The sequence below is a fragment of the Nannobrachium achirus genome (genome assembly GCF_963921795.1).
Source record: "Nannobrachium achirus genome assembly, chromosome: 2".
Taxonomy (NCBI): domain Eukaryota; kingdom Metazoa; phylum Chordata; class Actinopteri; order Myctophiformes; family Myctophidae; genus Nannobrachium; species Nannobrachium achirus.
In genome coordinates, this window is record NC_137811.1 from 4,580,494 (window position 1) to 4,605,773 (window position 25,280).

Here is a 25,280-nt window from a genome sequence, read left to right on the forward strand (position 1 = left end):
TGTGTGTGTGTGTGTGTGTGTGTGTGTGTGTGTGTGTGCGTGCGTGCCGTGCATGCCTGTTTCTGGGACTATGCAGTGCATGTCATATTCAGTTCTGGTGTTGCAATCTCATTTTAAGAGTCGGGTTAATATGCATTTTATTATTAATTTGGTCCAGTGCAATGATGCAGTTGATTGACTATGCAAGTAAACAATTGTGGCTACATACAGCAGCATAAAGATTGGCATGTCAAATGCATTACTTAGCAACAAGCTTGTAGATCGGCTATTTTTTGGCAAAGAGCTTTGGTGTAGAGGGGAAAAAGAGCAAAAGTGAAAGATAGACATCACCAAAGCCCCTAAAATGACCATTCCAGGCCTGGTACACGGAACGGAAGTGCGTGTCACTTCCGTTTGTAGTTCCCCTAGTAGGCCAAATCTTGTTGACTTGTAGCTGTGTGATGCTATTTCCTACACTTTCCCATTTCCTTATTTTCCTTGCTTGACTAACATACAAGCAAGCGGAGGTTATGCATTCATTTCAATCCGATAGCAGCGAACCTAATATTGTATCAAATTATTATTATGTTGTGGCTACAGGCGTATAGAATATTTTGTTCCCAAGTAAATTATAGTTTAGCTGACAGTGTACAAATGGACCTGTTCAGCGTCCATTTGGTTCCATTTGTATGAGTTGCATACACATAATGGTCCGTTCGGTGCATTTGTAAACTCTCAGCGTTAATGTTATTGTATACTTGTACTACCCGCAAATTGCAACACTAGATTTTTTATAATCGGATGAATATGGGTTGCAATACTCCTTTTTTTTTTGCATTGATTGCTTTCTGATTGTATTAAACAAAGTCAAACTCACCAATATTGCGGCTCTATGGAAAGCTTGCCTTATCCTCTTACTATCTGCAAAGTGTCTGACAATGGCCAAAATTATTATTTTATCATTATGTTACGCTTTTTGTGGTCATTTTTAATAGAAACACATATATGAAGCTTACTCTAAGCCTAGAACCTAGCAATCCAGGATTGCTGTGAATCATGACCATAACACATTTGTTTATATGAAAAGAACATTTTGAAAATCGCTAAACAAGGGGTAGTTATTAAATGTAGTAAGTAAATTAAATAATTTAATGTTAAAATATGTTTTCACATAGAAACAAGGGTTTTATGGTCATGGTTCAATGCAGTCCTGGATGGCTTGGTTCTATTTCTATAGGTTTAACATAATTGTTTTAAAAGTCTATGGGGAAAATTAATGGGAGATTTTTTTTAGTGGGACAAGTAAACCACTTCGGTCTGTCTCACTCATGATTGCAATGGATTTCTTAATTGTGTGTGTATATGGTATACTTGCAGCTGTTTCTTTTCCAGGACACAACACATCCACACAATCCAGAAGACTCCACACATCATCTGTTTGGACTACCGCCTGTGTGCATATAAATGTCCAATATTACCCCAATTTATTACTTTCATGGTTCCAATTAAAAACTGTTTAAAATTCCAATTAAAAATAGCAGAAGCTCAACACGTGGCACAGTGCAACATGTTTTGATCTTGTAGATCGGCTATTTTTGAATGTATATGTATTGTGGCCCTCTGGAGTTAATGCAAAAAAATATAGTGGCCCTCTCATCATTACCCCTTTTGTTGTACAGTATGTAGCAACATTTATTTCTATATATTGAATATTATTGAAGTTGTTTTAGTCTATTGCGGTAGATTTTTTTCCCCTCCATTGTGCGGAATACTCAAATTTTTCTGTTTTCTTTTCCAGGACACAACAAATCCTCCAGAAGACCCCACAAATCAGCTGTTTGGACAACTGTTTGTGTATGGCTTCTGGTGTCAGTTACTCAAGTAGAAGGAGAAGAATCCGCAAAGCTGCAGCGGAGATGTTGAGTGAGATGCGGAGAAGAGTAGAATACACTGGCCCTGTATTGCAGAGTGTAGTCCAATCCCGACCTGATGGTATGAGGGTTCCCCAGGGCCATAGAAGTGTCCCCTCCAGTGTCTCAACTGGAAGGGTTCAACCCGAGAAATTGCAGTGTATGTGCAGTGTATGTGTCCAAGCTACACCTGATGATGAGGTTCCCCAGAGTCATGGAATCATTGACGCCGCACCCAAAAGACCGGCAAAACGCCAGCGTCATCAAGCAAGGTATAAGGCTATATTGTTGTTGGCTATATTGTTGTTTTGGATTAGAAGCATCTGCTAAATGCCTAAATTGTAATTGTAAACTGGATAGTCATTTGGAAACGTGTCATTTATTTTATGCTTGTCTGGAACACCCCAAGGTCTGAAAATGGGAAAGCGGTGGTGGACGAGGAGCCAAGGACCGACAGTATGAAGAAACTCAAAGAGAAGAGCTGTAAGTGATGCATTACTTAACCCCCCCCCCCTTTCAATTTGCATATCAATCAGCTTGATTAAACTCCTGGCTTACTAATTGCTTGTTTGCTTATTTTATAGGCAATCTACCGGTCCCATTCCAAGCAGCTAAGAGTCCCGCACCTCCGGATGCTGTGACAAGTCCTTGTGGTAAGTAGCCTTTTCTGACTTTTTGTACATTTGTGCTTATCATTGCAGTGTTAACAATTTATGCTTTAAGTCCAAAATACTGTCTTGACATCCTTGTTGGGGGTATTCTGTGTTTTAGTGACTCCATCAGCCCCTGCCCTGCTAACCCGAAGTCCATCACCAACCCTGGAGATGGTTAGCTCAGCGTGCAGCAGCCCAAGTCCATCACCGACGTTAAGCCGCGAGTGCAGCAGTAGTGACAGCAGTAGCGAAGGTTGGTTTTATTTTTTATTTATTTTTTGCTTTTCAATTCATCAGTGAATTTTAAATGTGTTATAGATTTGTCCAATTTATATATTTTTTTTGGGTGCGTACCTTTTGCGCGAAGCCCGAAAGCGCGAAGTGGGGAAATGTCTCCTACCGCACCGTTAGCGCGAAGTGGGGAAATGTCTCATACTATCAGAGATGGGAAAAGTACTCGAGTTCTGTACTTAAGTAAAAGTAAAATTACTTGTGAAAAAAACGACTTTGGTAAAAGTAAAAGTACTCATTCCAAATAATTACTCAAGTAAAAAGTAAAAAGTACGTGCTTTGAAAAGTACTTTTAAAGTAAAAGTAAAAGTATTTTTACCGTATATTTCTAGAATTTGAAGGATATTAAAATTAAAGGATCCCCACCAAACATACGTCTTAAAACTGGCCAAGAATTGGTTTCCTACTATGATGTGAAATCTAAATGCAGCAGTGTTTTTTTTTAGACTGAGTACCAGTTATAGATAATATTTGACTCTCCAAGAACAATCATTATTATTATAAAAAATATATGTATATCCCACGATTTTGTAACCCATTTTTTTAAATGCCAATTGACCACCAAGTAGGCCTACACCATTATGATTGATGTTAAAATACAGATAAGGTTTCCTAAATAAGAATGTCGTTTTCATTGTTCAATTATAAAATACATCTCACATCCACAGACAGGCAGATGTCTGACTGTTATACTTTAAGATGTTTTGCATGTCTGTCAGAGGACCCCAATGTAAACAAGCCATACAGACTGTAGGATGATAATCATACAGTAGTGCGTTTGCTATGAGAACTGCTAATCAAGTATGCAATCAATCAATTCAAACAAACGCATGCATGCACACGCATGAGGGCACGCACGCGCGCGCGCGCTCTCTCTCTCTCTCTCTCTCTCTCTCTCTCTCACACACACATACACACACACACACACACACACACACACACACACACGCTAAAGGCTTTTGCGAGGCAAAGATGACCGAAGCTACAACAGTTGTGCAGAGTCTGCAGAACGTTTCACTTTTTCCATACAGAACTTTATCCAGCATGAGATAAAAAGCAATGGCACTGACTCACCTAAGCTTCGGAGGTTAAAAAAGAACGCATTTCCAACGCGTGTGCATTACAAGAGCAGCATGGCAAGTCTTGTGTTTATAATCCATAGTAGTTATAATCCACGTGTATTCATTGTTGACATGTTTGAAAGCTGTGACGAGATGAATGGTTTACAGCATGATGGTAGAATTAAACCATCTTCCTTCCTCTTCCTCTGAATACCGTGGATTTCAAAATAAGAGCTTGTATTAGGCTAGCTATTATGTAGGATTAATGATTAGTTTTATTTGGTAGTCTAGCTACAGGAAGTAAATAGACCGGTGCTTTCCTACTTGACACAGTGACTCTCTGGCCAGCAGCAGAGCGTCACCACCGCAGCCTCTATGAATGATGATCAAGCGCTTTAATCATTTTGTTTGATCTGCCACGCATCGGCGCAACATTAACATAAAACCAAAGTAGCGAGCCTGTTTTGAAAATGTAGCGGAGTAAAAGTACAGATACAGGTGTTAAAATGTAACGGATAAAAGTAAAAAGTACCCAGAAAAATAATTACTCAGTAAAGTACAAAGTACTGAAAAATGTACTTCGTTACAGTAACGAAGTATTTGTACTTCGTTACTTCCCATCTCTGCATACTATGCATGCAAATGCAGGCTATTAGCCGACTATTAGCACCCTTCGGCTATCGGCTTCACTTTGCGGGGGGAGGGGAGGCGTGAGGACATTTTAAGCCCTAAGAAACTACACAACCACACAATATATTTGACTAAATGAAAAAGGGTGCCCCCTGTCGAAACTATTGTACTACCACACAATATATCTTCCTGGACCCTTATTGTGAAGGGCTGAAGGCAGAGAAATGATCTACAAGCTCACGTTGTCTCGTGGATGCGACGTGTTGTGAGCTTGCAGATCAGCTATTTTGCGAGACAAGCTGAGTGCAGACAGCACTGCATATTATCAACGTTCACAAGGAAGAGAGACATTGTACTACCATACAATATCGAGCACTGCATATTATCAACGTTCACAAGGAGCTGTACTACCATACAATATCGGTGCGGTAGGAGACATTTCCCCACTTCGCGCTAACGGTGCGGTAGGAGACATTTCCCCACTTCGCGCTTTCGGGCTTCGCGCTTTCGGGACTTTCCCATTTTTTTTACATGTGTTATAGATTGTCCATCACCAAGCAGTGCGATGCCGCAGCTATCAACACGCAAGGCCAGCAACAATCCTGGACACTCCTCTTCTCGTCGAAGACCTCGTTCCAGATCCAGCAGCGGGGACAGCAGATCTCCATCGGCAAATCCTGGGCGCTCCTCTTCTCGTAGATCCCACCGCGCACTGTCTTTTGACACAGCTGACAGTCATGACATTGGTAGGTTTTCCACGTATACTGGGGTCAAAGTGCAAGGCACTGCTTCACTTCCATTGAAACAATCACTGCAAATAATCACTGCAACTGCATTTATTAACTTCTCATTTCTTCCTCACATGTAGTTGCCATGCTGGAGCGGGTACTGAAACAGAATGAGGAGCTGCAGAAACAGATGCTGAAACAGGATAAGCGGGCAGAGAAACGGCATCAGCAACTAGAGCAACAGAACAAACTCCTATCTCAGGAAGTGGCGACTTTGAAGGTGGACCTGTTAGCGACCCTGAAGCATTGTGTAAATGAACAACTAGAGCTACCTGGTAAGTGAAAACCAAGGAATAAATCCAAAGTTGCCTAACTAAGTCCTGCTTCAGAAACAACCCATGAAACTCTGTATTAATGTTCTTCTCCCCCCCCCCCCCCCCCCTTCCCATTAGTTCTACACCTGACTGCGCTTAAAGAGGACCTACAGCACCTGAAGGCACAGACTGTCTCTGCAGCCACACATCTGGCCCCGCCAGAGAACCTTGAGCTCCCCTTAGACAGCCTGGATGCGCTGTCCGATCTAGAGGGCCGGCTAGCTGAAGGCTGCACTATTGGAGAAGAACTCGTAAGTAATTTGCTAATTAAATGTAAATCAGTTTATTGTATTTCCATGGTGTTGGATGTTTGTCTTAAAGATTTTTACTTTCATTGTAGGTCTTGCATCTAGCCACAAAGGGTGGAAAAGATGTAAAAGATGCGCTATACAGGATGATGCCCTTGCTGATGTTGGACTCTGTGGCGAGACAACTGAATTGGACTGGGTTCAAGAAGAGGTCATTCAGCAAATTGAAAGTGAAGGACATTTTGCATAGTAAGTACTGATGGACAATGTTTTTTCACTTTCATAACCTTTATTTAGACTTGAGTATTTTGTGTGTTTGTGTGTGTGTGTGTGTGTGTGTGTGTGTGTGTGTGTGTGTGTGTGTGTATGTGTGTGTGTGTGTGTGTGTGTGTGTGTGTGTTTTTTCTCATGCCAATAAAGCTCCTTTGAATTGACATAGTTTCTGACATTGTTCTTTTCTTGTCATTTCAGAGGCCCTGAGAACCATTGACGGCTGCAAGGGAGTGACAGAGGAAGAGTTGCAGACGCAGCTTGTGCGGTACCTAAAGGGGGCATCAGATCGTGATGGCGGAAGGAAGAAGCCAGAGACGGCAGTCACAGACTTGTAGTGTTGATCCACGCCACGCCGCTACACGCTTCCTCGCCTTGGATTATTTTTTTGCTCTTATTTTTTTCCCCCATTTTTCTTTTTTTCAGTAACTGAGTGTACAAAATAATGGACCCTCGATCTGCTATTTTTATAATTTCACTTGTAACATTCTACACAATGGGTACTTTTGTCACAGAGTTGCAGCATTGATCCACGCCACACCGCCGCCACACGCTACCTCGCCTCTTCCTCGCCTTGGATTATTTTTTTTGCCCCTTTTTTTTATATGGGTACTTTTGTTTTTGGTACTTTTACTCAAGTCAATTTTGATTACCATAACATATTTATCTACACTGCAGCATTTGTACTAAAGTAAAACTTTTTCCACCACTTTCTAAAGCACTGTCTGACCCCCAAAACAATATTTTATTTTTGCTGCAGGGCTGAGCATGGATCAGATTGTAAATATCCTTATTAATCTATTTCACTGCAGATTAGGTTATCATCCCTATTAAACCTTAAATTCTGAGGAATTCTTTCAATTGTGCCCTCAAAACATGGACAACACCAAAGTCCAAGTGGCCTTGCCCCTAAAATGACGAAATTCCTGCATCTGTTGTGAGATGGTCTAATGTGCCTGAAATTACTTAAGTTGAATTTGAACTACCCTGAGTCCCCATGCATCTTTAAACCAATACAGTGTCTATGATTGATGCAGGGCTGAGCATGGATCAGATTGTAAATATCCTTATTCATCTATTTCACTGCAGATTAGGTTATAATCCCTATTAAACCTTAAATTCGGAGGAATTCTTTCAATTGTGCCCTCAAAACATGGACAACACCAAAGTCCAAGTGGCCTTGCCCCTAAAATGACGAAATTCCAGGCCTGGTGCATGAAGAGTTTAGCTGCATCTGTTGTGAGATATGGTCTAATGTGCCTGAAATTACTTAAGTTGAATTTGATTGTGTTTGCTACCTTTTTAACATGTTTTTTGAATGTTAAATGTGAGTCTAGTATGATTCCAAGATATTTAAATTCTGTAACTACTGGTAAGAATGGACTGGGAGGGGGTGCCTGTACATACACATCATGCTAATGGGTGCTACGACCCATTAAATGTGTGAAACACGCCCGTGCCCCCACCTATACGACCCATTAGATGTGTGAACCCTGCCCGTGTCCATGCAGCTTCAAACAAATTGACATGAAACATAGGCCTACAGTGATGAATGTGCTGTCAAACAATGAAACTATATGGAATCTATGAAAAGGTTGTGGGGGTCCCTGCTACATCTCTCACTCAACTAAGGGGTCCTTGGCCTGAAAACGTTGAAGACCCCAGATCTAAAATATGAACACATGAAAGTTGGAAATGTTTGCTCACAGGTAGCTGGTGAACCAACATCTTCTGAGCATGTGTGTGTGTGTGTGTGTGCGTGCCGTGCATGCCTGCTTCTGGGACTATGCAGTGCATGTCATATTCAGTTCTGGTGTTGCAATCTCATTTTAAGAGTCGGGTTAATATGCATTTTATTATTAATTTGGTCCAGTGCAATGATGTAGTTGATTGACTATGCAAGTAAACAATTGTGGCTACATACAGCAGCATAAAGATTGGCATGTCAAATGCATTACTTAGCAACAAGCTTGTAGATCGGCTATTTTTTGGCAAAGAGCTTTGGTGTAGAGGGGAAAAAGAGCAAAAGTGAAAGATAGACATCACCAAAGCCCCTAAAATGACCATTCCAGGCCTGGTACACACTATCTCTAAAGTCATGATCTTCAATAAACTGTGATTTTGAGGGTTTTGTAGTAGTAGTATAGTTACTTTCACTACAGAACACATTTTGATATACTCTAGTATAAATAAGTTGGTGTTTGCACCCGATTTAGGGAGTCTTACTGGTGTACATAAATACGTACAAACATGAAACATATATATATATATAACATTAATTGAGTTAATGGTTAGATGTTCTTTCCATATGTTCTGGCCTAAAGTGAGTTATATATCCTTATTCTATATCCTTTCCATTTCTAGAATTATTATTACTTATTATTATTATTACCCTTATTACTTATCTAAACTCAAAATGTGTTTTGTAATACTTACTTTCACTACAAAACACATTTAGATATACTCTTGTAATCAATTGCCTTTGTGTGTAAGAGAGGAAGTGTTGTGGGCGTGACTTCCCATGCATCGACCAATGTGTGTCGAGCGAGCTCTTCCTTTGAGTTCAGTTCATTCATGATAAAAGGACTATAGCAGTACAGTACAGTACAGTACAGTACAGTCAAACAGTCTTGGGTTGTTTTCATTACTGCCAGTCGCCTGTTTGCATGCTCGATATTCTTGCAAGATTCTTCCAAAGCTACAAGGTACGTTTTGACAATTTTGTTTATCGTATGTTATGCTATTCTGGTATTGTTCGCATTTTGCCTTTGTTGTTAGCGTACCAGCGTTAGCACTCTTGCTAACCTGGTACGCAGCACAGAGTTGTATCGTACTATAGCGCTCGTATGATCATTCGTTCTCGCCCACACGACGTCTGCTTTTGACACGGGTACCGGACGACTGTATAATACTGTATAATATTATCTAAACTCAATATTATCTAAACTCATATATGGATATCTATGAGGCTTTCGACTGCTTTTTGGGGTAAACAAACAGGACGGGAGTGTGCGCCGAACGGAACGGAAGTGCGTGGTAGTTCCCCTATTAGGCCAAATCTTGTTGACTTGTAGCTGTGTGATGCTATTTCCTACTCTTTCCTATTTCCTTATTTTCCTTGCTTGACTAACATACAAGCAAGCGGAGGTTATGCATTCATTTCAATCCGATAGCAGCGAACCTAATATTGTATCAAATTATTATTATGCTGTGGCTACAGGCGAATAGAATATTTTGTTCCCAAGTAAATTATAGTTTAGCTGACAGTGTACAAATGGACCTGTTCAGCGTCCATTTGGTTCCATCTGTATGAGTTGCATACACATAATGGTCCGTTAGGTGCATTTGTAAACTCTCAGCGTTACCGCAAATTGCAACACTAGATTTTTTTATAATCGGATGAATATGGTATTAAACAACGTCAAACTCACCAATATTGCGGCTCTATGGAAAGCTTGCCTTATCCTCTTACTGTCTGCAAAGTGTCTGACAATGGCCAAAATTATTATTTTATCATTATTTTACGCTTTTTGTGGTCATTTTTTAATAGAAACACATATATGAAGCTTACTCTAAGCCTAGAACCTGGCAATCCAGGATTGCTGTGAATCATGACCATAACACATTTGTTTATATGAAAAGAACATTTTGAAAATCGCTAAACAAGGGGTAGTTATTAAATGTAGTAAGTAAATTAAATAATTTATGTTAAAATATGTTTTCACATAGAAACAAGGGTTTTATGGTCATGGTTCAATGCAGTCCTGGATGGCTTGGTTCTATTTCTATAGGCTTAACATAATTGTTTTAAAAGTCTATGGGGAAAATTAATGGGAGATTTTTTTTAGTGGGACCAGTAAACCACTTCAGTCTGTCTCACTCATGATTGCAATGTATTTCTTAATTGTGTGTGTATATGGTATACTTACAGCTGTTTCTTTTCCAGGACACAATACATCCACACAATCCAGAAGACTCCACACATCATCTGTTTGGACAACCGCCTGTGTTGGTACACATATAAATGTCCAATATTACCCCAATTTATTACTTCATGGTTCAAATTAAAAACTGTTCAAAATTCCAATTAAAAATAGCAGAAGCTCAACACGTGGCACAGTGCAACATGTTTTGATCTTGTAGATCGGCTATTTTTGAATGTATATGTATTGTGGCCCTCTGGAGTTAATGCAAAAAAATATAGTGGCCCTCTCATCATTACCCCTTTTGTTGTACAGTATGTAGCAACATTTATTTCTATATATTGAATATTATTGAAGTTGTTTTAGTCTATTGCGGTAGATTTTTTTCCCCTCCATTGTGCGGAATACTCAAATTTTTCTGTTTTCTTTTCCAGGACACAACAAATCCTCCAGAAGACCCCACAAATCAGCTGTTTGGACAACTGTTTGTGTAGGTATCATATCTAGTTTGAATAAATATGGCTTCTGGTGTCAGTTACTCAAGTAGAAGGAGAAGAATCCGCAAAGCTGCAGCGGAGATGTTGAGTGAGATGCGGAGAAGAGTAGAATACACTGGCCCTGTATTGCAGAGTGTAGTCCAATCCCGACCTGATGGTATGAGGGTTCCCCAGGGTCATAGAAGTGTCCCCTCCAGTGTCTCAACTGGAAGGGTTCAACCCGAGAAATTGCAGTGTATGTGCAGTGTATGTGTCCAAGCTACACCTGATGATGAGGTTCCCCAGAGTCATGGAATCATTGACGCCGCACCCAAAAGACCGGCAAAACGCCAGCGTCATCAAGCAAGGTATTTAAAGAAGGATATATTGTTGTTGGCTATATTGTTGTTTTGGATTAGAAGCATCTGCTAAATACCTAAATTGTAATTGTAAACTGGATACTCATTTGGAAACGTGTCATTTATTTTATGCTTGTCTGGAACACCCCAAGGTCTGAAAATGGGAAAGCGGTGGTGGACGAGGAGCCAAGGACCGACAGTATGAAGAAACTCAAAGAGAAGAGCTGTAAGTGATGCATTACTTAACCCCCCCCCCCCCTTTCAATTTGCATATCAATCAGCTTGATTAAACTCCTGGCTTACTAATTGCTTGTTTGCTTATTTTATAGGCAATCTACTGGTCCCATTCCAAGCAGCTAAGAGTCCCGCACCTCCAGATGCTGTGACAAGTCCTTGTGGTAAGTAGCCTTTTCTGACTTTTTGTACATTTGTGCTTATCATTGCAGTGTTAACAATTTATGCTTTAAGTCCAACATACTGTCTTGACATCCTTTTTGGGGGTATTCTGTGTTTTAGTGACTCCATCAGCCCCTGCCCTGCTAACCCGAAGTCCATCACCAACCCTGGAGATGGTTAGCTCAGCGTGCAGCAGCCCAAGTCCATCACCGACGTTAAGCCTAGAGTGCAGCAGTAGTGACAGCAGTAGCGAAGGTTGGTTTTATTTTTTATTTATTTTTTGCTTTTCAATTCATCAGTGAATTTTAAATGTGTTATAGATTTGTCAAATTTATATATTTTTTTACATGTGTTATAGATTGTCCATCACCAAGCAGTGCGATGCAGCAGCTATCAACACGCAAGGCCAGCGACAATCCTGGACGCTCCTCTTCTCGTCGAAGACCTAGGTCCAGATCCAGCAGCGGGGACAGCAGATCTCCATCGGCAAATCCTGGGCGCTCCTCTTCTCGTAGATCCCCTCGTAGATCCCACCGCGCACTGTCTTTTGACACAGCTGACAGTCATGACATTGGTAGGTTTTCCATGTATACTGGGGTCAAAGTGCAAGGCACTGCTTCACTTCCATTGAAACAATCACTGCAAATAATCACTGCAACTGCATTTATTAACTTCTCATTTCTTCCTCACATGTAGTTGCCATGCTGGAGCGGGTACTGAAACAGAATGAGGAGCTGCAGAAACAGATGCTGAAACAGGATAAGCGGGCAGAGAAACGGCATCAGCAACTAGAGCAACAGAACAAACTCCTATCTCTGGAAGTGGCGGCTTTGAAGGTGGACCTGTTAGCGACCCTGAAGCATGGTGTAAATGAACAACTAGAGCTACCTGGTAAGTGAAAACCAAGGAATAAATCCAAAGTTGCCTAACTAAGTCCTGCTTCAGAAACAACCCATGAAACTCTGTATTAATGTTCTTCTCCCCCCCCCCCCCTTCCCATTAGTTCTACACCTGACTGCGCTTAAAGAGGACCTACAGCACCTGAAGGCACAGACTGTCTCTGCAGCCACACATCTGGCCCCGCCAGAGAACCTTGAGCTCCCCTTAGACAGCCTGGATGCGCTGTCCGATCTAGAGGGCCGGCTAGCTGAAGGCTGCACTATTGGAGAAGAACTCGTAAGTAATTTGCTAATTAAAAGTAAATCCGTTTATTGTATTTCCATGGTGTTGGATGTTTGTCTTAAAGATTTTACTTTCATTGTAGGTCTTGCATCTAGCCACAAAGGGTGGAAAAGATGTAAAAGATGCGCTATACAGGATGATGCCCTTGCTGATGTTGGACTCTGTGGCGAGACAACTGAATTGGACTGGGTTCAAGAAGAGGTCATTCAGCAAATTGAAAGTGAAGGACATTTTGCATAGTAAGTACTGATGGACAATGTTTTTTTCACTTTTATAACCTTTATTTAGACTTGAGTATTTTTTGTGTGACATCTAGACCTACTGTGTGTGTGTGTGTGTGTGTGCGTGTGTGTGTGTGTGTGTGTGTGTGTGTGTGTGACATCTAGACCTACTGTGTGTGTGTGTGTGTGTGTGTGTGTGTGTGTGTGTGTGTGTGTGTGTGTGTGTGTGTGTTTTCTCATGCCAATAAAGCTCCTTTGAATTGACATAGTTTCTGACATTGTTCTTTTCTTGTCATTTCAGAGGCCCTGAGAACCATTGACGGCTGCAAGGGAGTGACAGAGGAAGAGTTGCAGACACAGCTTGTGCGGTACCTAAAGGGGGCATCAGATCGTGATGGTGGAAGGAAGAAGCCAGAGACGGCAGTCACAGACTTGTAGTGTTGATCCACGCCACGCCGCTACACGCTTCCTCGCCTTGGATTATTTTTTTGCTCTTATTATTTTTTTCCCCCATTTTTCTCTTTTTTTTCAGTAACTGAGTGTACAAAATAATGGACCCTCGATCTGCTATTTTTATAATTTCACTTGTAACATTCTACACAATGGGTACTTTTGTCACAGAGTTGCAGCATTGATCCACGCCACGCCGCCGCCACACGCTACCTTGCCTCTTCCTCGCCTTGGATTATTTTTTTTGCCCCTTTTTTTTATATGGGTACTTTTGTTTTTGGTACTTTTACTCAAGTCAATTTTGATTACCATAACAGATTTATCTACACTGCAGCATTTGTACTAAAGTAAAACTTTTTCCACCACTTTCTAAAGCACTGTCTGACCCCCAAAACAATATTTTAACTGGGGACCCCCCCACTCTAAGAGTTGAGGCATTACATTTTGTATAACACGGTTCTATTGTGAAAATAGCAGATCTACATGCCCACACCGCTTTGCACTGCGAGGCGTTGTGAGCATGTATTTTCACAATTTCTGCCTCTTAATATTTGACAATTATGCCAAGGTTTAATTTGTAAATTGTTACTTTAGAAATGTGCTCTATACACTTAAACGTCATGCTGGTTTGTTTACTGTTGGAGAGAGAGCAATATTGCACATTAAGTTAATCAGTTAATCATCTGTTGGGATTGCATTTATTTTTTATTGTGTGCCTTTCTATTAAAACAAAGAAAATAAAAATGTCTGGGCTTCATTATTTCATACAGGCCATACTCGGATACTGCAGAGGTTTTGATTTAAGCATTGTGACGTTTGCATAGGGAAAGGGAAAGTTTCATGATAGTACAGTTGCTACCAGGTCGACTAAAAAGAAACTCAGGTAAGCCTGCAGCCAAGGAGATCCTTCTCTTCCTTTACATCTGTACATAATTGAATGACAGACAGTACACAGTACTTTGCAGTAGATATCAGAAAACCGCTTGTAAACAAAAGAACAACAAACTAAACAATGCAAAATAAGAGATATTTACACCTTGTACATAATTGTGATTGCTTGTTGTGTACATTTTAATAAAAAAGAAGAAAACAAAGTTAATGTCTGTGCCTCTCAACTGATTGTATGAATATGGGTGGAAGGGAGGGGAGGAGGGTTCACAATATGGGGGGGGGGGGGTTGCATAATGATGTTGCTCTACGACGGCCCCACGCTATCCGGTCACTATCGCGGCTCGCCAACCTCCGCCGGAGTGAGGTCGCCTCGACGCTTAGCGTACCGTTTGGCGTACGCTGATCAAGGGCGTGACGTCAGCGCAGCGTAACACGCCTAGCGAACGACACGCTAATGGCGATCGCGAGGCGGCGTGACGACGTTCTGACGTCAGAAATGTCAGGAAAATTGTTAGCTGGGTATAGCTCTGTAAGATATAGCTAGTTATTTGTTCTTTTGTTTGTCCACCTTTGGCTTCGGCTGTAATAAAGTTTGATTGATATTAGAAGTTTGCATAGAAAAAAAGTACAGTTTCATGACGGTACAGTTCACTGGTACAAGGTCAACTAAAAGGAGATCCTAGGAAAGCACATGGCTTGTTTACACAGGAAACCATTGAAGTATCTCATATAACATTGAATGACAGACAGGTTAAACCTTGTGTGGTGGAGAATAGACCAGGTCCAAGTCAATTAACAGCGAAATAAAAATCTACTGAAGCCTGTAAGTGTAAGGGATGTAAAGGCTTCAGTAGTAATTGTATTACTAAACGTGAAATAACTAGGCTAATAGTCTAGATGGAAAGGGGAGTCTGCGCGCATAGGGTGGACATTTTTTCCGCCACCGTTCAGGTCACATCCATACGCATCTTTTTTTCTGTTTTCCTTAGTCCTTTTGTATCTCATGCAGTTTTTGGCAAGAACCAAATGCAGTACAAGAGACTGTTTTGCATGTATAGACCACTCTACTGCATCTATAAACCATTGTACGGCTTAATAGACCTCATACCTTGACCACTGTGCTAGCAATGCACCTCGTTGTTCATGGGTGAATAGAAATGCGTTAGTAAAGTCATGTACATTTGTGTGAGAAGAACAAACAGTGAACTTAAGGTTGAATGTAGTTTCTTTCCAGTGTATTTTAGGGCCACTGCAGCCATTTGTCCTTGTGTGTTTTGAAGACTTTGAGGTTGACCGCTGAAAATGTTTTGAATTAGAAAAGAATGGTGCTCATTTAAAGAGTCTCCTCACATAGTGTAGCAAGCTGTTGTTCCTTCATAGAACCCCAGCTTCTATTGTTCTGAAGGAATGAGCAGCACTCAGGTGTGTGGAATTTCAATAGGATTGTGATTGTGCTTAATTTCAATGTAAATGTTGAAAGAAACACATTTCTTCAGCTGGGTGAAATGCACATAACTTAAATGGTGAATGATGGCTGATGATTGAGTTGACAAAACAAAACATGCAGTGATCAACTTGTTAATGGTTGTCTGGCATTGAATAGATCCCATGATAATGATCACATTATGGATGGCCAATAACAAACCTATTGAAACTATGAAAGTAACACTTTAGCATCTTGTGTCTATAATTGACCTTAAAAAACCTTGGAAAAGTGTGATTATTTTTTAAAAAGCATTATAATTCGTTATGAGTTATACTGTGCTATAATTATATTTTAATGCATTATAGCAATCGTTTGAAAATACAAACTTCAAACAGGCATAAGTCATGCCTTTTTTGGCCTAAAGTAGAGGTCTTCGGACCTGCCCGAGATCCGAAATTACCCGCGATCCGAACCGAACCGAGCCGGGTAACGGGGCCGTTTTCTAGCTTTTACCGCGGGGCGGGCCGGGGCCGGGGCCGTCTGCCCCGGTTCCCCGGGTATCTCCTGTTACCCGAGTGGAGCCGAGACAGGCCGAGATTGAAGTGAAAGTGAACGCAACAACTGCACCAAATAGATAACGCCACACGATGGCACTAAAGATGCAGCATGTAATCTGTTGCATTGGTTGTGAGAACTGAGAAGTAGAACTCACTCAGTCACAACAACACTGACTGTATCAGTTGGATTGTTATTATTATCAAAGATATTAACGTAACGTTTTGGTTAACGGTTTACAATGGAGTTGTCATTGCGTGTTGTCATGCTCTGCAGAGCAAAATGGACACTCAAAGCAGAAAGATATAATGAACAACACATGCGACAGAAAACGATAGCATTAGCATTGGCTAGCCAAAGAAGGAATAAAAACATGGATTTATTTGTATTTACAAACTGTCCGCATTGACTTACTGGTCTGGGAAAAGATCATCTTTTGGCGAGAGGCACAGCGCCGCTGACAGCAACAGCAGCACCGTGGCGACGTTAGGTAAGAAATATGTCTGATACAACTCTTAATATAATAACGTTGGCATTCTTTCATTTCGGGGCGACAGGTTCGGGTCTCGGATCTCTCGTTCTGCTCGGGTATCGGATCCAATTTTTCTAATAACAGGCGGGGCCGTTCGGATCGGATCCATCACGTCTCGGGGCTGATCGGGTAACGGTTCTCAAATTCCAAATGATAGACGGGGCCATATGGGTCCGGGTCCGTTTCCCCCGGGTCCTTTTGGGTTCGGGTAGTTCAAATTGGACCCGTGAAGACCTCTAGCCTAAAGCCATCTTGTGTTTTGGCCTAAAGCCAACTTGCTTACACACGTGCATAGCTGACTTCCACCTTATATTGTATTGTAATATGTTGAGGTAGTGCAGGCTGTTGTGTGAATTGCAGTCAGTGAACATAACAAAGGGACATCAAGTAGGCTAATTAAGTCCTAATAAATAACAACAGACTGGAATGTATCGTAATTCGATAATGTTTATTAAGTTCAAGCAGAAAAATCCAATTCCTTCAGCGACAAAAAAAGAAGAAAAAACAGTCCAGTCAAGGTGACAACAGGACCACTGCGTGTCTCTGTGCTCCAGTGTTCCAAATTTCAGTCAACAAGTCATAGGCATAGCAAACACATTACAAGTCGGCATATAGAGGAACAGAACTTTCTACCAAGTTAAAAGTCTGTTATATTTGCATAAGGATTTTACAACAATCAATTTATTTGTCATGTTGAGCCTGTTGATACTGTATATACTTTTCAGTTCGTGTTGCCAGTTTTATTAAACAACATGCAAATGAAATGGTTGCTCAGTAGAGTAAATATCTTCATATACACTATTGCTAGATATGTGGATGATTATCCTTTTTACTGAAACTATTGTCACATCGTACATTTCTCTTTCATATGCGTAATCTCATGACGCTTCAGATTACTTGAAATAGTGAAACTCTTTTCACATTGACTGCAAGGAAATGCTTTAAATCCTGTGTGCACTAGCTTGTGACGTTTTAAATTAGATGGTTGACTAAACTCCTTTCCACACTGGCCACATTGATATGGTTTGACTCCTGTATGGATCCTCTGATGTAAGATAAGGTTGCCATTTGAAATGAAATGTTTTCCACATTGAACACATCCATAAGGTTTCTCACCAGTGTGTATTCTCTTATGCTGTATTCATTCAGTAGTTGTCTTAAACTTGCTCCCACACTGGTCACACTGGTGTGGTTTTCCACCTGTGTGGATTAACTGGTGTCGTTTAAGGTTGGATAAGCAAGTGAAGTGTTTCCCACACTGATTGCCTCCATAGGACTTTTCACCAGTATGGATTCTCTGGTGTGATATTAATTCAATATTTGTCTTAAACCTGCTCCCACAATGGTCACAGGGGTATGGCTGTTCTCCAGTGTGAATTTTCTGGTGTGTTTTAAGGCTAGTGCTGTGAGAGAAATTCTTTCCACATTCAAAACACCCATAGGGTTTCTCTCCAGTGTGAATTCTCTGGTGTCTTTTAAGGTAGTTCATTAGAGAGAAGTGTTGTCCACAAAGATCACATCCAAAGGGTTTTTCTCCAGTGTGAACTCTCTGGTGTATTTTAAGTTTGGAGATGCTAGGGAAGTGTTATCCACACTGATCACAGCAGTGTTGCTTAGACAACCTTCTTTTTACATTCACCGCTGGTAGGACAGGGAAGCAGCTATCAACACGCAAGGCCAGCGACAATCCTGGACGCTCCTCTTCTCGTCGAAGACCTAGGTCCAGATCCAGCAGCGGGGACAGCAGATCTCCATCGGCAAATCCTGGGCGCTCCTCTTCTCGTAGATCCCCTCGTAGATCCCACCGCGCACTGTCTTTTGACACAGCTGACAGTCATGACATTGGTAGGTTTTCCATGTATACTGGGGTCAAAGTGCAAGGCACTGCTTCACTTCCATTGAAACAATCACTGCAAATAATCACTGCAACTGCATTTATTAACTTCTCATTTCTTCCTCACATGTAGTTGCCATGCTGGAGCGGGTACTGAAACAGAATGAGGAGCTGCAGAAACAGATGCTGAAACAGGATAAGCGGGCAGAGAAACGGCATCAGCAACTAGAGCAACAGAACAAACTCCTATCTCTGGAAGTGGCGGCTTTGAAGGTGGACCTGTTAGCGACCCTGAAGCATGGTGTAAATGAACAACTAGAGCTACCTGGTAAGTGAAAACCAAGGAATAAATCCAAAGTTGCCTAACTAAGTCCTGCTTCAGAAACAACCCATGAAACTCTGTATTAATGTTCTTCTCCCCCCCCCCCCCCTTCCCATTAGTTCTACACCTGACTGCGCTTAAAGAGGACCTACAGCACCTGAAGGCACAGACTGTCTCTGCAGCCACACATCTGGCCCCGCCAGAGAACCTTGAGCTCCCCTTAGACAGCCTGGATGCGCTGTCCGATCTAGAGGGCCGGCTAGCTGAAGGCTGCACTATTGGAGAAGAACTCGTAAGTAATTTGCTAATTAAAAGTAAATCCGTTTATTGTATTTCCATGGTGTTGGATGTTTGTCTTAAAGATTTTACTTTCATTGTAGGTCTTGCATCTAGCCACAAAGGGTGGAAAAGATGTAAAAGATGCGCTATACAGGATGATGCCCTTGCTGATGTTGGACTCTGTGGCGAGACAACTGAATTGGACTGGGTTCAAGAAGAGGTCATTCAGCAAATTGAAAGTGAAGGACATTTTGCATAGTAAGTACTGATGGACAATGTTTTTTTCACTTTTATAACCTTTATTTAGACTTGAGTATTTTTTGTGTGACATCTAGACCTACTGTGTGTGTGTGTGTGTGTGTGTGTGTGCGTGTGTGTGTGTGTGTGTGTGTGTGTGTGTGTGACATCTAGACCTACTGTGTGTGTGTGTGTGTGTGTGTGTGTGTGTGTGTGTGTGTGTGTGTGTGTGTGTGTGTGTGTGTGTGTGTGTGTGTGTGTGTGTTTTCTCATGCCAATAAAGCTCCTTTGAATTGACATAGTTTCTGACATTGTTCTTTTCTTGTCATTTCAGAGGCCCTGAGAACCATTGACGGCTGCAAGGGAGTGACAGAGGAAGAGTTGCAGACACAGCTTGTGCGGTACCTAAAGGGGGCATCAGATCGTGATGGTGGAAGGAAGAAGCCAGAGACGGCAGTCACAGACTTGTAGTGTTGATCCACGCCACGCCGCTACACGCTTCCTCGCCTTGGATTATTTTTTTGCTCTTATTATTTTTTTCCCCCATTTTTCTCTTTTTTTTCAGTAACTGAGTGTACAAAATAATGGACCCTCGATCTGCTATTTTTATAATTTCACTTGTAACATTCTACACAATGGGTACTTTTGTCACAGAGTTGCAGCATTGATCCACGCCACGCCGCCGCCACACGCTACCTTGCCTCTTCCTCGCCTTGGATTATTTTTTTTGCCCCTTATTTTTATATGGGTACTTTTGTTTTTGGTACTTTTACTCAAGTCAATTTTGATTACCATAACAGATTTATCTACACTGCAGCATTTGTACTAAAGTAAAACTTTTTCCACCACTTTCTAAAGCACTGTCTGACCCCCAAAACAATATTTTAACTGGGGACCCCCCCACTCTAAGAGTTGAGGCATTACATTTTGTATAACACGGTTCTATTGTGAAAATAGCAGATCTACATGCCCACACCGCTTTGCACTGCGAGGCGTTGTGAGCATGTATTTTCACAATTTCTGCCTCTTAATATTTGACAATTATGCCAAGGTTTAATTTGTAAATTGTTACTTTAGAAATGTGCTCTATACACTATACACTTAAACGTCATGCTGGTTTGTTTACTGTTGGAGAGAGAGCAATATTGCACATTAAGTTAATCAGTTAATCATCTGTTGGGATTGCATTTATTTTTTATTGTGTGCCTTTCTATTAAAACAAAGAAAATAAAAATGTCTGGGCTTCATTATTTCATACAGGCCATACTCGGATACTGCAGAGGTTTTGATTTAAGCATTGTGACGTTTGCATAGGGAAAGGGAAAGTTTCATGATAGTACAGTTGCTACCAGGTCGACTAAAAAGAAACTCAGGTAAGCCTGCAGCCAAGGAGATCCTTCTCTTCCTTTACATCTGTACATAATTGAATGACAGACAGTACACAGTACTTTGCAGTAGATATCAGAAAACCGCTTGTAAACAAAAGAACAACAAACTAAACAATGCAAAATAAGAGATATTTACACCTTGTACATAATTGTGATTGCTTGTTGTGTACATTTTAATAAAAAAGAAGAAAACAAAGTTAATGTCTGTGCCTCTCAACTGATTGTATGAATATGGGTGGAAGGGAGGGGAGGAGGGTTCACAATATGGGGGGGGGGGGGGGTTGCATAATGATGTTGCTCTACGACGGCCCCACGCTATCCGGTCACTATCGCGGCTCGCCAACCTCCGCCGGAGTGAGGTCGCCTCGACGCTTAGCGTACCGTTTGGCGTACGCTGATCAAGGGCGTGACGTCAGCGCAGCGTAACACGCCTAGCGAACGACACGCTAATGGCGATCGCGAGGCGGCGTGACGACGTTCTGACGTCAGAAATGTCAGGAAAATTGTTAGCTGGGTATAGCTCTGTAAGATATAGCTAGTTATTTGTTCTTTTGTTTGTCCACCTTTGGCTTCGGCTGTAATAAAGTTTGATTGATATTAGAAGTTTGCATAGAAAAAAAGTACAGTTTCATGACGGTACAGTTCACTGGTACAAGGTCAACTAAAAGGAGATCCTAGGAAAGCACATGGCTTGTTTACACAGGAAACCATTGAAGTATCTCATATAACATTGAATGACAGACAGGTTAAACCTTGTGTGGTGGAGAATAGACCAGGTCCAAGTCAATTAACAGCGAAATAAAAATCTACTGAAGCCTGTAAGTGTAAGGGATGTAAAGGCTTCAGTAGTAATTGTATTACTAAACGTGAAATAACTAGGCTAATAGTCTAGATGGAAAGGGGAGTCTGCGCGCATAGGGTGGACATTTTTTCCGCCACCGTTCAGGTCACATCCATACGCATCTTTTTTTTCTGTTTTCCTTAGTCCTTTTGTATCTCATGCAGTTTTTGGCAAGAACCAAATGCAGTACAAGAGACTGTTTTGCATGTATGTAAGTGTTAGGGGTCCCGCCTGTGACCCCAGGTGTATGGCACCCTGTCTTTTGGAACCCTGTGCACTGTGTCTGCTGAGTGGAGAGAGAGAGGCATCCAGCTCCAAGATGGCCTTGGACTGGAGATGACTCATCAAATGCAGCTGGCCACGCTAACGAGCTGTTATCTTCTCTCTGTCTGGGAAACCAACCTTGGACTGAGCGTGAGTGAGACAGGTGCCCGTCCCTCCCTAACGTTCGGGCCGTGCTGTTATCTCTTATCACGTCAACATGAGATATGACATCCTGGGAGAGAGGTGTTTCCCAGAAGCTTCTGATGTGAGAACGGACGACTCCCCAACCTGGCATGGATGGGGGAGTCTAGCCTGACCTTCACCGTCTCGATTATGAAAGGATGTGCGTGTTAGTGCATGCAGAAGTGCGTGAGAGCGTGCAAACGTGTGTGTGCTAAAATATGTTCTGTGTGTAAATCACGTCACTGTGACTGCAACGGACTACTGTATAAAGGAGGCTGCTTCGTGTCTCCTGTTTAGTCTGAGTTGTTCTTGTGTCTTTTTGTAGAGTTGAGTTGTTGCAGCTATCCCCGGCCCGTTAGGGGTCGGGGATGGACCTTTTTGTACTTAGTGCAATTTCTGCACCACTTGTTCCTGTACTTAGAGAGACTTTGACTCTGTTAGATTCTCTGTTTTTAGTCAAGTACTTATATTGTACTTCTTCATTATTTCATTGCCAATTACTGTATTGGTGGTTTTATATTTTGTAACTGTTTTTACCAGTAAAGCTTTTTATTATTCACTCTTATCTGGTGTCTGTCTGAACTCATTTTTTAAGAGTTTACAACTTTTTAAGGTCTGACTTTCTCTCTTTCCCTACGGGGAAGGCTGCACTCATGGGAGGAAGGTTTTGAACACCTTCAGGCACTCGAATCATCTCCTGGCTGTGGGACTGAGTGAGGCTTTTGGTAAGAATCAACAAGAGTGTTTTCTTAGGTAAAAGTCTTTTCACCTTCTCAGAAGCCAACTCAGCGCGTGCTGAGTTGGTGGGCGAGCTTGGCAGAATATAAGTACAAATCTCCAAACCCCTTAAACCGGATGAACTGATGTTCACACTGGACGGTTTGTACTAATAAGTCAAGCGGCGTCGCTCCCGAGCCCCTGGTGAGAGCTAGGTGTCAGACTCATACTTTACATTGTCTTTGTGGGTTTGCATTCTCCATTCAGACCTAAGGTCTACATTTCTAAAGTAAGGTGCATATCTTGGTCTCTAAAATAAATAGTCGCTGTAGAAAGTAATAATATTCACCAGTTAAAGAGGGTCTCATTGATAGCTCAGCTTTCATTCAGAGAAGTGTATTTATGTTAGTGTTAAATAAGTATATGTAATGTAAATATGTAAATATGTATATGTATATGTGTAATAGTAGGTTTACACAAACAAGGAAGGTTATTAAACCTGTTTGTGAACTTACATAGGTTTACACAAATTGGAAACTATTTGTGAACTTAGTACACCTACATAGGTTTACACAAATGGGAAATTGTTTGTGAACTTAAAGGTGTAGTGTAGTGTTAGTGTTAAAAAAGATCTGGTAACTTCTTGGGCTTAGGACCTGAGGAGGGTTCCGGACGGCGTCGGGGGGTCCCCTAATAGGTGAAGGGGTATCTAGTAACTCGGAGCTCATTACAGTAAGCAATTTACCCCGAGTGAGAGGACATTATGCTCTCATAATGTCCGCAGTGCGGGTGTTATCGGACGAGGCGCCAGCCGAGTCCGATAACACCCGCACTCAGGACATTATGAGAGCATAATGTCCGACCCCGAGTGGTAAATAGCTTTTCTACCACTTTTTCCCGTATACATGAAAGAAAACACATAGTTGTAACTTGCAAGGATCTTAAGTTACAATCATTATTGCCTATAAAACTTCCGCGAGACAGCAGATAGTTCCACAAACAACATCTTCTACTCACCAACAGATGGCGCCAACTCCATAGTAATCCATGCGTCTAGCTTACAGCTAAGCTAACGTCAGTTAAAAGCACCGTTCCGGCCGTAAATAGAGGCTGTTCGCTTCCAGAAAGGCATAGGTTCAGAGAAAAGGGGCTTTAAAGTTGGCGGATTGCATTGGATCCAAATAAATCGGCGACGATAGTACGCACGTTAGTAAACATAGGACCGCTGCGACCTTCATTTGTTGGTTGGGGGAACTACCTCCTGAAGTCCCCGGATGTACACTGAGGCGCATTGATCTCGGACACACAACTTTGCGGCAGTTGTCCTCTCATAACCTCCGGAATTTAGCCAATCAGAATCCAGTATTTGAACATGTGACTCGAAAAAGTGGTAGAAAGACCACTCTACTGCATCTATAAACCATTGTACGGCTTAATAGACCTCATACCTTGACCACTGTGCTAGCAATGCACCTCGTTGTTCATGGGTGAATAGAAATGCGTTAGTAAAGTCATGTACATTTGTGTGAGAAGAACAAACAGTGAACTTAAGGTTGAATGTAGTTTCTTTCCAGTGTATTTTAGGGCCACTGCAGCCATTTGTCCTTGTGTGTTTTGAAGACTTTGAGGTTGACCGCTGAAAATGTTTTGAATTAGAAAAGAATGGTGCTCATTTAAAGAGTCTCCTCACATAGTGTAGCAAGCTGTTGTTCCTTCATAGAACCCCAGCTTCTATTGTTCTGAAGGAATGAGCAGCACTCAGGTGTGTGGAATTTCAATAGGATTGTGATTGTGCTTAATTTCAATGTAAATGTTGAAAGAAACACATTTCTTCAGCTGGGTGAAATGCACATAACTTAAATGGTGAATGATGGCTGATGATTGAGTTGACAAAACAAAACATGCAGTGATCAACTTGTTAATGGTTGTCTGGCATTGAATAGATCCCATGATAATGATCACATTATGGATGGCCAATAACAAACCTATTGAAACTATGAAAGTAACACTTTAGCATCTTGTGTCTATAATTGACCTTAAAAAACCTTGGAAAAGTGTGATTATTTTTTAAAAAGCATTATAATTCGTTATGAGTTCTTATAACTAGAATTATACTGTGCTATAATTATATTTTAATGCATTATAGCAATCGTTTGAAAATACAAACTTCAAACAGGCATAAGTCATGCCTTTTTTGGCCTAAAGCCATCTTGTGTTTTGGCCTAAAGCCAACTTGCTTACACACGTGCATAGCTGACTTCCACCTTATATTGTATTGTAATATGTTGAGGTAGTGCAGGCTGTTGTGTGAATTGCAATCAGTGAACATAACAAAGGGACATCAAGTAGGCTAATTAAGTCCTAATAAATAACAACAGACTGGAATGTATCGTAATTCGATAATGTTTATTAAGTTCAAGCAGAAAAATCCAATTCCTTCAGCGACAAAAAAAGAAGAAAAAACAGTCCAGTCAAGGTGACAACAGGACCACTGCGTGTCTCTGTGCTCCAGTGTTCCAAATTTCAGTCAACAAGTCATAGGCATAGCAAACACATTACAAGTCGGCATATAGAGGAACAGAACTTTCTACCAAGTTAAAAGTCTGTTATATTTGCATAAGGATTTTACAACAATCAATTTATTTGTCATGTTGAGCCTG